The following is a 16956-nucleotide window of genomic DNA, read 5'->3' as shown; positions in this document are numbered from 1 at the left end:
TTGTTTTTAGGTTTTGTTTTATTCTTTATTTAGGAACATATACCTCTGTCTCCTTATTTTGCCTGATTCTCTGTGTTTGTCTATGTTAAGTGAAATGGCTATCTGTACAGTATTGAAGGAGGGACCTTATATAGAAAATGACCATGAGGCCCAGAAACTCAATCTCCTTGTCCAGCAGGCATTGCAAAGGAGTCCCCAGTGTGGGCTGCACATGCCTGCTGGCTGTGGTGGGCCCACATCTGTATAGTGTGTGCAGGGGTAGGGGAATTGTCTGGCTGAGGCATAAGTGTAGTGTGTTGGAGGTGGGGTGCATGCCTGACTGGCTTTGGTGCAGCTGTGGTGTGGGGGAAGTGGGGCACACCCACCTGCACTAGCAAATTAGAGGAAGATTGCCAAAATGGTACCTACCTGCCCCAGCATTCAAGAGGGAGAGTGAGATCACAAAAGTGGTATCTGGCAACAACTCCTTCTCTGAAGGGAGTCCTCATAGCTTCCTGCCTCTCTGGCAGTCACTTTAATTAGTAAGTGAGTCTTCTTCACATATGGTCTAGGTGCTTTTCAAACTGCTGGGTCCCAGGGCTAATGAGTCTGTACCCCAGCCCTTTAAGGACAGGTTCTCTGTTCCCTACAATTCTGTGCTTCCTTTGGATCTAATCTCCATTGATTTTACATTTTGGGGTCTCATCTCATCAGTTCAGGACCCAAGGGCTAGGGTGCCTGGTATGGGCACAAATTCCTTGCTCCTCAGAGAAAAGCTGCTTATTTTGGAGATCCTTCCCAATCGTGGATCACTGTGTGTAGGCTGGTGTGTTTGCCTCTTTTACTCGTATCAGTGTGGTTCTTTATTCCTTGTTGTGGAGGCACCGTTCATCTAGTGTTCAGGACTTCTTCAGAGGAAATTATTCCACACATAGCTGTAGATTTGTAGTGTCTGTGGGATGAGGAACATTCAGGATCTTCCTATGTTGTCCTCTTGAAGTTTGTCTTTGATTCATCTTTTCTATCTAAAAAATCTTGTATCTTTTGGCCAAAACTTTAATGTCACTGTCTTTCTTCTTTGATGTTTATACATTTAATCACTAAATATTCCATAAGAAAAAGCATGATGATTGAAGAATACTATTAATTCAACATGCCAAGTGTTATAGTAGACACACACAGGCACTTCAGGGGTTCAGAGGACCGTGGGTGTGTTTGGGGGTGTGAGTGAATAAGGAAAGGCCTGGAAGGAAGAGATATTGGAGTTCAGATATAAATTACAAGTAGGAGTTGGTCATGAGGCACATACGGGATGTGAATGGGGTGTTGGAGACAGGCACGTGGGCTGAGGCCCAGCTACCAGAGCAGGTGCACACAGGGAGCATGCAGTGTGAGGCAGAGGTTAGAAGAGGGATGGCTAGTGTGCCTGGCCAGAGCAGGAGGCTCAAGAGTCCGTGTCGAGGAGGAGACTTCAGCTTGGCATACATAGTGAGCCATGGAAGATTCATTAAGGGAAGATCTGATAGATTTGAAAGGGCAAGGCCCCTGGAGGCTACCCCCCAATAGAGAATGAGAACCTGAAGGAGAGGAGTGCCAGGTTTTTGGTTTTGTTACTAAACAAAGAACTTGGGTAACCTTTGTTTCAAACTTTCCCCCCAGATTTCTACAGCTTAGTTTGCTGCAAAGAATTATTTGTAAGTAAGAACTGAAAAGAGCTGTCATGTCCAAGGGCCAAGATGAAAAGAAGAGCTAAACTAAGACAGATTTAGAAGGCTAATCTGGCAGAAATTACAATTAATTGGATGTGGGAGGTAAGGGAGAAAAAGTTTAGGGTGACTTTGGACATTGGGTTTGGAGCCAAATGGTAGAGCCTTGACATTGGGGCATGGGAAGAGACCCAGGTAACCATCAGCAATGACGGAGCCTCTACAACCTTCTGGGGGATGCTCCCTGCCAGAGTAGAACCATTAGTCATTGGCTCGGTTTGCTGGACAGAGAACCGGTTCAATTAATCTAATTGGAACTTGCCTTCTTTGCTGCATCGTCTTAATCCTTTGCACCAGGAGTAGATTTTGGCTGGAGGATGAGGAAGAGAATCAAGCTTTGCTAGGCACAGTGGCAATATGGCACAATCGATGGCAAATTTGTTGATTTAGGGCAAGTGATAGATACACAGCCCAGAGTCAATTTCCCAGAAGCTGTTATCACCCTGTGGGGAGAGCTAAACCTCACTTCCTGATCACTGTGGCCAAGGCAGGCTTTTCTATTTTTTCAAGATTATAAGAGCTCTCATTTCCCCGTGGACAGTGCCCATTGGCACAGTGCAACACGGAGCTGGCTTAATGACGCTGTCGCATGGATTGCTGCCTCCTTTAACATGGGCAATTCTTCATGTAAATACTGGTCAGGAAAGAGTTTTTTTTTTTTCAAGAGAAGCTGTTTTAATTAAACAAAGGGCAGGAAGTTGCTTCCTGAATCATTAAAACCCTACAGATTATCTAAGCAGCGTGTTGATTACAGACTGCCCCTTGGCCAATGTTACTACAGTTACCAGAATTCTTATTAAATAATGTTTTCCCAAAAATGATGTGAGAAAATCAAACAATGGAGCATACAATTGTTAATAAATAGGGGAAAACAAAATAAACATGAAAGCTTTTATGCCTCTTCACTCTGAGAAAAAAAAAAGTACTAAAATGTAGGTAAAAAGCTTAGGTAAAAAGTCAGCTTCGCGGATAGAAACTATTTTTTCAGGAAATTAGATTTTCCTGGCTGAGATAGCAATAAGTCTGATTGACAAGGAAAACTCTCCACATGATCAATATTCTGAAGGAAGAATAAAGAGATTTTATCTGGGAATTTCAGAACACTGTGAGAAACGATTGTTTAAGGTGGGCCTGATTTTGGCAATGATTCTTTAATATATTGAAAATGTGAGATAAAATTTTTATTTTTACTTCTTTGTAACCACAAGATGGCACCAGTTTCCTATTTTTAAAAGTGTGACAATACTGTTTTTCATTTTTTACATTTTTTTTAAAGATTACGAGCTGTTAGGGGACATTTGGTTATAACTTTCCCTCAAATACGGGCTCATAGACTATAAGGCTAGAGTTCCAGTATTAAATAAGAATTTGTAGGTGGAATAAGATTTATAATATGCATCACATATGCACGGGATTAATTGGTTTAAATGGTTGGAATCTCAGCCCAAGGGAAAGGAGTTTTTCCTGGGGGTTTTGTAAGTGAAAGGGCATTGGGCAACTTAAACTGGGTTACACCACGAGAAGTCAGATGTAAAGTGGTCTTGGCCAGGAGTTCCCTGTCTGGTCCAAGGGTATGAGCTGGCAGAGAATATAGGCAGGAGGAGAAGGAAGGTAAGAATGTCAGCTGTGCTGAGAGTTGAACTCTCCTAGAAATGATATTTTGAAGTGAGGGGAGTACTGAGGTTGTGTTTGAAGAAGGAGAAGGAAGAGATCAGTGTGCCTAAGCGTGCCTAAAGCAGAAGCAAAAAGTAGAAGGCAATTCCAATCACTTTTCAGCTCTGACCTAACTCTGTTACCATATTCTGGTTTAGCAAACTGTCCTGGGCCTACAAAAGACAAATGAAGGGAACCAATGGGGAGCCAGCCAACTTCCTGTCATAAATGCTGTTGTAAGGCTTTAGTCTAGCTATAGTTCTAAGACCTTCCTGTCCTCACCGTCCCTTCATTCCCTGTTCTCCTTCTCTTCATCAGTCCAATCCCTTTTGGTTATAGTTAGTAAAACCCAGTGCAAAGTAGCTTAAACAAACGGGAGTTTATCCACGCATGAGGCTTAAAATCTCAGGGTTTGAATAACTTCAAACAGCTGCATGTAGATGTTCTACTGTCGGTTCTGTTGTTGTTGTTGTTGTTGTTGTTGTTGTTTTCCCCCTGTTGTCTTCATTCTTCCTCACATCTGTCCAGGTTGCAGGAAAGATTGCCCCAGCTGCACTAGACATTCACGATTTTCATAGCCATCAATCTCAGAAGCTATTAATTTATCTCCCAGTATTCCTACAAAGACCCTATTGATGGGTCTGGGTTGTGTGTCCACTTGGCACAAGAATTATATGGACCACACAAGATGCAATACTCAAAAGAAAAGGTTTATGGACAGATTTTAAATGTAACCCATGTCCATTATATCTTCCTAAGAAAGTATCTGGATAATAACATGGCCCCAGGCCAATGTTCCCAATGTAGTAAGAACTAATCTACTAAATGCAGGGAAAACGCACAGCTTATAATTATGGATAAGGACTAGATCTAAGTTTGGAGATCTTCAACCTAGGAGGAAAGTCTCTTAGAGAGAATTAAAAGTTTGATCTGCTGTTACCCTCTAGTATTTCCCGTTCTTTTTAGCCATTTACTTATATGGGTAAGCATAATGGTGGGCAGATTGACTCGAGAAGAATTTCTGGTCTCAGAGTCTCCTGAACTAAAATCAGTCTTTTTCCCTCTCCCTCCTTCTATCCCTCCCTCTGTGCCTTCCCACCCCATCACCAAATGTGATTGGATTTCCTTTGACCCATTGTATGTAGGACTCGTTCGGAATCCTGGAATGAGACATCCAACAGAAATCTTGGGACTAAAATTTTTGTGTTCAAAGCGGGGAATTGGAGATGTTTCCTTATACTGATGTGTGGTCATGTAATTGTGTCAATAATGAAAGCTTTAGATGTAGTTACTTTCATTAATTTCCACTCACAAAGGTAGTAAGTGTTCTGTAGTGAGTGCCTGGGAAGATGGCTCTTGCCAAATCTGGAGAATATAAGAAAAGAAGAGTTCTTCTGGGTAAACGTTCTTGGTACCAGGTATTAGAAGCTTTTGTAGAGCTCAACAGCATACTGAGAAGTTTAATTATATACTCATATATTTTAGGTTAAGTTTATTTTATAAAGGGTCAACCCATTATATTAGCATGATTACTGTGCTTTTCTTGTGGAAAACTTGGAAACAGACTTATAATAAAATGTCCCCCTGCCTCCCCCTCACTATGAAAACTAGATTGCTTAGTTTGAAAGAATTGATCATAGTCTTACAATGATACTTCCTACACTATTTTACACAGCATTCTCAGAGTATTTAACATTTACTTTGACAGCAAAGCTGTGGAAAGAAAGGTTCTATCTGAGTGGTATGAACCAAAAACCAGGTAAGAAGCCTGACTTTAAGGAATAATTTCTACCCTGTTAATTGTCCTATCGATCTTAAGGAAATGAGATAGACAATCATCCATTCTTAGTGGGCTAACGAGGCCCAATGTCTGAAAACCTGGCATGTATATTAGAAATTCCTTCATTAGAAATTATGTCCAGGGGCGCCTGGGTGGCTCAGTGGGTTAAGCTGCTGCCTTCGGCTCGGTTCATGATCTCAGGGTCCTGGGATCGAGCCCCATATCGGGCTCTCTGCTCAGCAGGGAGCCTGCTTCCTCCTCTCTCTCTGCCTGCTTCTCTGCCTACTTGTGATCTCTGTCTGTCAGATAAATAAGTAAAATCTTTAAAAAAAAATTATGTCCAACATCTTTTCAAGTACCTGTTGGCCATCTGTATATCTTCTTTGGAAAAATGTCTATTCAGAGCCTCTACTCATTGTAAAATCAGACTGTGTTTTGTTTTGTTTGGCTATTGAGTTGTATGAGATCTTCATGTATTTTTGATATCTGCTCTACTCCACTTCCTATTTCGATGTTCCCTTTTCATTGACTGGCACCACCATTCATTTGGACAGGCTAGTTTTTCTCTCATCCTATTGACCACTGAATTCTGTAATTTTTACTTTTGAAACATCTTTTGAATTCTTCTGTCAGTTTCCACCATAGTCTGAATAACATTTTTGTAAAATGTGGAACACTGCATTATTAGCCTTAAAAATGGCTTATATGCATTCTGACCTTCACCCTGGCAGAATAACCCTTTCAAATATGAATCTGTTGATACCACCACTTAGACAAGACACTTCAGAAATTCCCCTTTACATTGAAGATAAAGATTCTTTTTCTAAACATAAGTCACCAGTGCCTATATGATCTGGCCTCTCCCTTTCTCCTGCACCAACTCCCTCACTCCTCTATGCTCCGACCTCTCTGGCCATGCTCTCTCTTGCCACAGAGTCTTCTTACATGAGGCTCCTTCTGTCTGGATCACTCTTCTACCTCTCCACTACTTACCAGGCAGACTCCTGTCTTCCTACAATATAAGCTCAAGCTTTAGCTCCTCAAGTATGCCTTTGTGGACCTGCCTTGCAGCTCTTTCTTGGCGCTTATCACTGATAATTTTACATTTGCTTCTATTATTATTGTTAGCCAATAATGCCTGTCTTCCCTACTGGATTCAAGCTCTACAAGGTCATGACTTATGTCTGCCAATCATTAATTCCATAGTCCCAGGCAAGAGAATGTAATAGGAGCTCAATAAATAGTTAGATGAAAGGTTTCTTATATTGCTTTACAACTTATTTTCTATCTAAAAGAAAGCAGTGTGTGATTACTGTTAGGTTTGGGCTGTCTTGAGCATTGTTGTGAAGTGGCCAGCAGAACCTTCAATGGCATACATGAAAGGGATGTTGCAGGCTACTGTGTATGTTCTTCCAGAGGAGGTTGTGGATAGAGTAGCCCAATTGCTCAGAAGAAATAGATGTTGCTCCCACCTTATTTCCTCTCTAGCCACGTAAAAAGCAGACTAAATGGAGCAAGTTAATTTAGCACAGTTTCAGATGAAGTCTCACACTATTCCTGGAATGGGATAGCATTATAGGATAGTCAAGGTGGTCTGAGATTGGCTGTGGACAGTTGCAATTGGTGTTCTTCCATACACATTGGGAAGCATGTCGAAGTTTCCAGAAGTGTTACCCAAAATAAAAATCTTGTTTGCCTACTTAAAAGCTGTTCCCACCTTTTCTGGGGATGTAGAGCCTTTATTACATTCCAGTGTGTAACCCTAACTCATGTGCCTTGAGAAAGATACAGTATACAGACCCCAGCAAGAGATTCTAATGGATCTAAGCCAATCACTGTGACCCGGTTTCCTTGTCAATTATTGAATCTGATGCGGGCATGCCACTGCATGTGAGAGGCCTTCGTGTTCTTGGAGAAAAGGCTCTTCTCTTCTTATCAGAGGCACCTAGATAAACAGTCCCCCTCCTTCTGCTCAATGCTGTTGTGTGTGAATGGGGTCCTGAGAAGGCTTCAGCCAGCTTGTGATGTGGGAAGTAGTCTGCAGATGAGAGACATGCTGAGCATGGCAGAGAGGCAAGGTAGAAAGCTCTGAGCTGCAGCCTAGTTCTCCAGACTCCAGCCTCCAGACTGCCACCAACCCACCATCTGTCTAAAATGTTTTAATGTAATAATTGTATTCCCCTGCTTTCTTGTCAGTTTCCTGCTGTAGTATCCATTTGGCCTCTGCCAACCATTTTTCTGTTCTCATCTTTAAATATGGCACCCCCTCTGAACCTCTGCTCCGACTTGTTTCTTGGCATTTAAAGTCCTGTCATACAAGATCGCTTGCCGTTCCTGACTGCTAAGGCCTGTTATTTCCTGGCTCTGTCACAGTGTTTATGCTTTGTGTTCCCTGTGGTTTAGAAATCCTATTCTCTGTGATGCCTCTCTTGACTTCTGAGGTAGCATTTATTTTGCCACCAGACCTAGAACCTCTTTTTTTTTCTTTTTAAGATTTTCTTTACTTGAGAGAGGGAATGCATGAGACCAGAGGAGGAGCAAGGTGGGGGAGGGAAAGAAAGGGGAAAGAATCTTCAGCAGACTCCTTGCTCAGCTCAGAGCCTGATGTTGGACTTGACCCCATGACTCTGAGATGATGACCTGACCTAAACCAAAAGTCGAATGCTTAACCGACTGAGCCACCCAGGTGCTCCCAGACCTAGAATTTCTAACATGATATCAAAATGATTTCAAAAAATTAGTTATTTGTTTATCTCTCCCCAGTAGACTGAAAACATTTTGATCATTGGTTATTTATCTTTACATTTTCACAACCTGTACAAGTCCAAGTTTGTAAAAGGTACTCCGTAAACATTTAATAAATTAATGAGGTTTTTCCTCTAGTAGAGATAAAGGAGTGTGAACCTCAAACCATTGGAACCCTGAGTCCACAGACGACCTATTGTTTTCAATATTGTGTTCTTACAGAGAGTTTCTTTCTTAATCGACTGATGGAAGGGTAAGTTCCAGGGTTAGTTTCCTTGCCGTTGATTAAGTAATTTATTTTTGAGTCTTAGTGTAATTCTTCTGATGGTCAACCAAAACTAGAAATTCTAGAATTTTTGAAAGGATTTTTTTGTAAGTGATCATTATATTATTGGGAAGTGTTATCTATATAGTAAGTCAGTACTCATGCCTTGTTTATGTATTTAGAGGTTCCTATTGCGGGACAGGGGATCAGATGTTAAGAGTTTGGACAAACTCATGAAAACCAAAAATATACCTGAAGCTCACCAAGATGCATTTAAACTGGTTTTGCCAAGGGATTTCTGAAATCTCAAGCCCTAACGCAAAAAACCAACGGTAAGTTGATTAGACACCATCCATATTTGGAAAGAATATCTAAAAGGAAGTCATAGTTCTACCTTTAAGTGGTTACACATACTTTTTCTAACACCTATGCATCTTTTCATTGGTTATATTCCATTATATTTGTAACTTAAGCTGCGTCAAAATGGAAATACCTGTTGACACTCCCTTTTTTCAAATGAGAACTAGAGTCAAGGACAGAAGCATGAGTGCCTTCATGAGGTTTTTGATAACAGGGTGCTGAAAGGAAATCATGGAAACTATACAAAAGAATGTCAGGTTCCAAAATTGCATTTGATGTAATATGATTACCGTCAATAACCTAATTCTTGCTTTTCGTCAAGGTGTCATTTGTCATTGTTGTTATTTGATTTAAGGATTTTTTTTCTTTTCCTCCTCCAGATTCTCTGAGACAAACTCGTCTGATTCTCTTCGTTCTGCTGCTGTTTGACATTTATGGACTCTTAAAAAATCCATTTTTATCTGGTAAAGGCTCTTTTTATTTATCTGACTTTTATTTTTAATCTTTTAAATACTTGACTTTTTTTTTCATAGTCTGCCTTAGGAGAGAAGAAGCATTTCCTGTTTTGTTTTTGTTTTTTAAAGATTTTATTTATTTATTTGACAGAGAAAGAAAGATCACAAGTAGGCAGAGAGGCAGGCAGAGAGAGCGGGGAAAGCAGGCTCCCTGCTACGCGGAGAGCCTGATGGCCTTGATCTCAGGGCCCTGAGACCATGACTTGAGCCTGATGTGGGGCTTGATCCCAGGACCCTGAGAGCATGACTTGAGCTGAAGGCAAAGGCTTAATCCACTGAGCCACCCGGGCACCCCAGCATTTACTGTTCTGGTGTCTAGGCCTTTCTTTCCTAAGTCAACACTTCACAGATTGGGTCAATTTGAGGTGGTTTTTTGCATTGGAGTAGAAAAGTTTTAATCTGTTATGGTTACATGCCAATATAATGAGCCCTGCATTATCAGGGCTCATTATATTTACATTGCTTTGTGGGTTACAAGAAAAGTTCCTTTAGACATTGTACGAATTGCAAGTTTTATTTTGAGAAAATAATTAATATTTTGTGAATGTTCCAAGGATTATGTTAGAGCAAAAATGTTAGCTTAGCTTCTGTTAGTGGTTGGTTTCCCAGACTTTTAGAAAGTTACACCTGTCCAATTATAAAACTTAAAAACATGTAGAATAATTTTATAATAACAATACAAAGTGAAATAGTCTGCTATTTCAAAGACACACTAATAAATTTATGAAAAATTTATATATAATACATAAGTATATAAAAATTTGGGGTTCCTGGGTGGCTCTGTTGGTTAAGCATCTGCCTTCAGTTCAGGTCATGATCTCAGGGTCCTGGGATAGAGACGTCTGCACCTTCCCCCACTTGTGTGCTTTCTCTCTCCCCCTCTCAAATAAATAAAATCTTAAAAAATATATATGTATATATACACACACATATATAAATTTAGTATATAATTAAGAATTGCCTCAAGTGATTCTCGTAGTTCTCAGTTTACCAGTCTAAAATGAAGTATTAATGCCCATCCTAAGTAGTTCCTGTTGCTTTCTCAGCTATTCAGTTTTTACCTCGTGTTTTCTATGTTCTTTATGATTGGTTACCTTGAGAAAAAAAACTAATAGCAATTAAAGAATAACAGTTGGTCTGGATCAGGACTTCATCCCAGAACTTGCATGTTACCCCAGATATTTTAAGTTTTTTGTGGCATCAAACCTTAGATGAGATTTTAACTTCCAGGAATATTCTTTTTTTTTTTCCCTTAAGATTTTATTTATTTGACAGAGAGTGAATGCAAGCATGGGGAGCACCAGGCACAGGGAGAAGCAGGCTCCCTGTTGAGCAGTTTTAGGACCCTGAGTTCATGACCTGAGCGAAAGGCAGAAGCTTAACCCACTGAGCCACCCAGGCACCCCCAGAATATTCTTTTTATAGTTAGAGTCACCTTCTTTTGTCTCCTTATTTTCAAAACACAACCAGTGTAGGGACACCATATGATCAATATTGGAGGGGTGGGGTTAGTTCTGGCTATTGTTTTATGTTTCTTAATTTCTTATATTAAACCAAAATATATATCAAAATATGAAATGCATTGCCTAATAATTTCTTATAAGGTTCAAGTGGTTGGCTATAAATTTAATTTGCATAATTTATAAAGTCCCTCTGTGTAGATCTTTTTTTTTTTTTTTTAAAGATTTTATTTATTTGACAGAGAGAGATCACAAGTAGGCAGAGAGGCAGGCAGAGAGAGAGAGAGAGAGAGAGGAGGACGCAGGCTCCCTGCTAAGCAGAGAGCCCGATGTGGGACTCGATCCCAGGACCCTGAGATCATGACCCGAGCCGAAGGCAGCGGCCTAACCCACTGAGCCACCCAGGCGCCCCTCTTTTTTTTTTTTTTTAAAGATTTTATTTATTTATTTGTCAGAGACAGAGGGAGAGAGAGCAAGTGAGCACAGGCAGACAAAGAGGCAGGCAGAGGCAGAGGAAGAAGCAGGCTCCCTGCCAAGCAAGGAGCCCGATGTGGGACTCGATCCCAGGACCCTGGGATCATGACCTGAGCCGAAGGCAGCTGCTTAACCAACTGAGCCACCCAGGCGTCCCTGTGTAGATCTTTAAATAAACAATGTAGTGGGCTAAAACGGTTAGTGTCCAGTGTACATTAGCTCTGCCAACTTGTGTATTCTTGGTATGTTAAGTGTTTTCAACAAAACTCTAGTTTTGCTTACTGATCTTTTTTTTTTTTTTGCACCTAAATTTCTGTCTTAAAGACAATATTTTTGTCTTTTTCTGAGGAAATTAGAAATTGCTCTATTTACTCACTTACATCTGTTCAGTAGGGAAGTTTAACTAAAGGGGAGAGGTTTTAAGAAAGTTTTGTAATAGTTCCCTGTAGTTGATCTGATGAAGTGTTTTACTGTCTTTCGAAGTTCTCACTGTCATTCTTAAGGATGTCATTACTGATATATATCATCTGAGGGCAAGTAATAACAGTTGCTAGAGGAGGAGGCTGCATGAAAAGTGAAATAATCTCTTAAGGTTTTCCCTTTTTAAAAAAAAATGTTAGTGCCAGTTTTTATATTGGGTTTAAGGCAGTGTATCTTGTGGTGTGCATCCCTGACCAGTTGTATCAGGATAATTTAGGGTGATGGTTAAAACTGCAAACTGTCCTGGGCCTTTTTCTAGAACTACAAACCAGAAGTTCTGGGCCATGGCCTGGGAACTTGCATTTATACATTTCTCAAGTGATTTTTATGCAGAGTTGAGTTTGAGAATTTCTCTTGTTAGATATGATAGGGGAAGAGGGAAATAATTTTTCATTTTAAAATATTTATTTATTTGACAGAGAGAGAGAGAGAGAGAGATCACAAGTAGGCAGAGAGGCAGGCAGAGGGGGAGGAGGAAGTAGGCTCCCTTTCTGAGCAGAGAGCCTGATGCGAGGCTCGATCCCAGGATCCTGAGATCATGATCTGAGCTGAAGGCAGAGGCTTAACCCACTGAGCCACCCAGGTGCCCCAATTTTTTATTTTAATTGGAAGGTGTAAAGATATTATTTTAGGGGCCCCTGGGTGGCTCCGTTGTTAAGTGTCTGCCTTCAGCTCAGGTCATGATCCCAGAGTCCTGGGATGGAGCCCGCATCAGACGCCCTGCTTGGCGGAAGCCTGTTCCTCCTCTCCCACTCCCCCTACTTGTGTTCTCTCTCTCGCTGTTTCTCTCTCTGTCAAATAAATAAAATCTTAAAAAAAAAGATGTCACTTTAATGTGAGTCATTTATTCTTGAACATGGTCTAGAAATCTGGAAGATGTAGTTTCTTTACTTCACTATGAATTAATGTATATAAACTTAGATATAATTTTCTGTACTTTCTTACATCTGAATAATAGGGTGGTTGAAATTTTAGGAAACTAACACATATATAAACAATTATTTTTGTTCTCTTTAGTCTGCTTCAGGACAACAGGGCTTGACTCTGCAGTAGATCCTGTCCAGATGAAAAATGTCAACTTTGAAGATGTTAAAGGAGTAAGTTAAAAAGTTTACCCTGCACTCTTCAAATATTATGTAATTATATAAGGTCAATATTTGATTTTAAAGGTATAAAATAGAAAATATATATATTGGTCTCTACCTCTAGTTCGAGGCACTAAAACTCTTGTAATTCTCTAAATGACAAGAGTACTAAGTTCATCTTAAACCATAATATTGCATATGAGGAAATAATAAAGTATGCTCAAATGTGATGAAGCATTATAGGAAAAATATGGAGCAGCATGAATAAGACTGGGATTTTTGAGTGAAAGGTCACAATTTTATTTTTAAATATTTTATTTATTTATTTGACAGACAAGATCACAAGTAGGCAGAGAGGCAGGCAGAGAGAGAGGAGGAAGCAGGATCCCTGCTGAGCAGAGAGCCCGATGCGGGGCTCGATCCCAGGACCCTGAGATCATGACCCGAGCCGAAGGCAGCGGCTTAACCCACTGAGCCACCCAGGCGCCCCTGGACATAATTTCTAATGAAGGAATTTCTAATATACATGCCTGATGTGGGGCTCAATCCCAGGACCCTGAGATCATGACCTGAGCCAAAGGCAGATGCTTAACCCACTGAGCCACCAAGGTGCCCCTAAAGATCACAATTTTAAATGGGGATACTCAGTGTCTGATTGATTGAGAAGGTGACATTGGGTGACGATTTGAAGATGATGGAGTAAACCATGCATGTGTTTTTTTTTTTCTTTAAGGCTTTATTTTTAAGTGATCTCTACACCCAACATGGGGCTCAAACTTGAAACCCTTTACACCCAACATGGGGCTCAGACCTGCAACCCTGAGATCAAGAATCACATGCTCTATTGACTGAGATAGCCAGGTGTGCCTAAACCATGTATGTATTTGAGCAAAGGACACTTCTAGCCAGAGGAAGAGAGAGAGCAAAGATCTTGAGAATTAATGTGCCTGACTTGTTTGATCAGTCAAAAGGCCACTTTAATATGGAGTAGAATGAGAGCACCTACTCTTTCCACACTCTGTTCCCTATCTATGCATAAATATTTTTCACAGCCTCGACTATTAGGGAATAAAGTATCAGGATACTGATAAATAAAGTATCAGGATACATATACACTATGATAATTTTATACCAAGTAGTCCTTCCCTTCCCTTGGCAATTTTTTAAAAAGATACTATTTATTTATTTGACAGAGAGAGAGATCACAGTAGGCAGAGAGAGAGGGGGAAGCAGGCTCTGCGCTGAGCGGATAGCTGACCTCGCCATTGTGGGGTTTTGGTTTTAGGTAATTTAATGTGTGACCTAAAACAGAACTGTACTTTCCCAAATAGAGAGCTAGAAGTGTTAGGTGAGCTTGGGGCCTGTTGAAAAGCTGGATTTTCTGTTGTCCTTTTTATCTTATTCATTAATTCAGTAGTATGTAATTAAGGAATAGTTAGCCTCAGATCTGACTGTGGCTTGTACAGTCAGAAGAATGAATACTTGGTTGTTTTTATTATATATCATTTTGTATGATACAGTTTTTTTCCTGAGGCTACCATTCTTAAATCAGTTTTAAAGAAAAGAAAGAGAACTCATTTTTATGGACTTCTCCTTAATGAATGTCTTTTGTTGCCTTTGACAGTTTTACAGGTTTTTAATACTTACATGATTTTGTTCAAAAAACATTGATTTCATTAAGGTTATTTGTATCTCTTCTCTTTTCCTAGGGGAAGCAAAAGCAAATGCTCCTTGTGTTATATTTATTGATGAATTAGATTCTGTTGGTGGGAAGCGAATTGAGTCTCCAATGCATCCATATTCAAGGCAGACTATAAATTGGCTTCTTGCTGAAATGAATGGGTAATTGAATCTTCATCTGTCTTTGGGATATGGTAATATATTTGGGAACATTAGAGAAATAGCGGGGCATCTGGCTAAGTCAGTGGAGCATGCAGCTCTTCCTCTCGGAGTTGTACATTTGAGCCCCATGTGGGGTATAGAGATTACTTTAAAATAAAATCTTAACAAAAATAGAAAGAAAGAGGAAAAATTGTAGGCAACAGAGTAGTCTCTGTGTATGAAGTCAAGACAAGCTGCATTCTCTGTATTGTGTTCTTTCCATTACTAGTGGGGTGACTGAGGTATCAACCTTTCTTAATTGGTGACTCTATACCTTTTTTCATTGATTGTATCATGACAGGAAAGTGATGATTCCCATTGAGAATACTAGTCTGTTTGGAGACATAAAGAGTGTTTGCTGGTTCCTACAAAATTCGTGACTCGCTTTTAGTGTTGTGGTAGGTTAAAAGTTTGCATCAGTGTTTATAATATAAAGAGCAAGAAGTGGGGTTGCTTTGGAAGAAGGAAAGACTTCTTTTTTTTTTAAGATTTTATTTATTTATTTGACAGAGAGAGATCACAAGTAGAGAGGCAGGCGGGGTGGGGTGGGGAGCAGGCTCCCTGCTGAGCAGAGAGAACCTGATGCGGGGCTCGATCCCAGGACCCTGAGACCATGACCTGAGCCGAAGGCAGAGGCTTTAACCCACTGAGCCACCCAGGTATCCCAGAAGGAAAGACTTCTTAAAACCATGTATGACCTTTTGGAACCAAACAGGAAGTCTAGGAGCAAATAATTTGAATTGGTAAGCTTGAGCATAATTTTTCACAAATTAGGTTCCCTAGCCTTTTCTGTCAGGTCATGTCTTCCTAAGTAGAACAAATACTGTGAAGGCATGTAATCATAGATGACTTTGTGATTTATTGTTAGCAGTTTTATTGAGTACTGGCCTAGTAATATTTGTTCTTTTAAAAAAATAATAGGGATGTCTTATCACTTTGGGTATAAAAAGGATCAGTCCCTTTTCTTTAGTGTTACTAACTTTAATGATAGTTTCGTGTAGAGCATTTCTATATGTGTATTGTTTTAATTTTCAGTGAAATGTTACTTTCCTTCTTTGGAAGAAGGAAAGTAAAAACCCAGTGAAGGAGTTATAATAGGAGTTATAATAGGAGCCCCAAGCTTCCCAGAGGCATTTGATAAGTATGTATTAAAAGACTGTTTTTTACAAGTACTGATACATACTGAAACGTGGATGAACTTTAAAAGAGAAGGAAGCCCATCACCAAACATCACATATGATCTGTTTATGTGAAATGTACAGAATCAGCAAATCGGGGGAACAGAGAGTAGATAAGTGGCTGCCAGAAGGAGGAAAGAATGAAGAATGACTGTTGGTGGCTATGGGATTTCTTTTGGAGTGGGGGAATAAAAATATTCTTAAGTTAGATTGTTGGTAATTGCACAAATCTGACTATATGAAAAACCACTGGATTATCTACTTTGAATTCTGTGACGTGTGAATTAAATTTCAGTAAAGTTGTTAAAAGAATCTTCTGACAACTTTATATCACAAAAGTCTGGGGGTGGTGGAGAGCATTTTTAAAATAAAATTTATAGCAGTTTTAAATTTTTAAATTTTATCAACGAAGTTATTCATATTTTAATTTGATCTACTAATTTTTTGTAATCTTTGCCTAAGTCTGTGGTTTAACATTCTATACTTACAGCAGTTGTGATAGGAAGCTATCACAGTGTAGCTCTCATAATAGACTGCTGTAGAATTATTGTTCCTAGAGCGACTAGCTTGCATGTTTTTGTTTATGAGGATTGCCTGCTATCTATCTCTATCAACCTTTGTTCTGCCTTCTGGTTATTGAACCTGTTACTTGGGCCATGTTTTACAAGGAGTTCTCTGAATATTTATATTCAGAATGCCAGTCTAGGCTGGAATAGGTGATGGGGATTAAGGAGCACACTTGTGATGAGCAGTGGGTGACGTGTGGAATTGTCGAATCACTGTACTGTACACCTGAAACTAACATAGCACTGTATGTTGGCTGTCCTGGAATTGAAATAAGAAACAAAACTCCATCCAAGATAATAATCCTCAAATATTTAATGTTAATGGATATGAGAGGCATTAACTTGCAACATTTAATCATATTTACTCTTCCAAACATGAAAATATCTATCAAATGATACTAGAACTTTTATTTTTTATTTATTTTTTATTTATTTATTTTTTTAAATTACTTTTCAGTGTACTAGAGTTCATTCTTTAGACACCACACCTAGTGCTCTATGCAATACATGCCCTACATGATACCCACCACCAGGCTGGCCCAACTTCCCACCCACCACCCCTTCAAAACCGTCAGATGGTTTTTCAGAGTCCATAGTCTCTCATGGTTCATCTCCCCTTCCAATTTCCCTCAACTCCCTTCTCCTCTCCATATTCCATGTCCCCTGTGTTATTTTTTATGCTCCACAAATAAGTGAAACCATATGATAATCGACTCTCTCTGCTTGACTTATTTCACTCAGCATAATCTCTTCCAGTCCCATCCATGTT

General features: G+C 39.7%; 1 long non-coding RNA gene across 1 annotated transcript; it reads left to right on the top strand.

The window, feature by feature from the left end:
* Positions 1 to 454: 454 nt before the first annotated feature.
* LOC116592528 lies at positions 455 to 12575 on the top strand. The gene is made up of 4 exons (XR_004286505.1): positions 455 to 521; positions 8371 to 8520; positions 8929 to 9012; positions 12495 to 12575. It is a non-coding gene; the product is annotated as an uncharacterized LOC116592528 (long non-coding RNA).
* Positions 12576 to 16956: the final 4381 nt, after the last annotated feature.

Source organism: Mustela erminea, chromosome 6 (genome assembly GCF_009829155.1).
Source record: "Mustela erminea isolate mMusErm1 chromosome 6, mMusErm1.Pri, whole genome shotgun sequence".
Taxonomy (NCBI): Eukaryota; Metazoa; Chordata; class Mammalia; order Carnivora; family Mustelidae; genus Mustela; species Mustela erminea.
The sequence above is the reverse complement of the archived record's forward strand: the minus strand, read 5'-3'. Positions and strand labels throughout refer to the sequence as shown.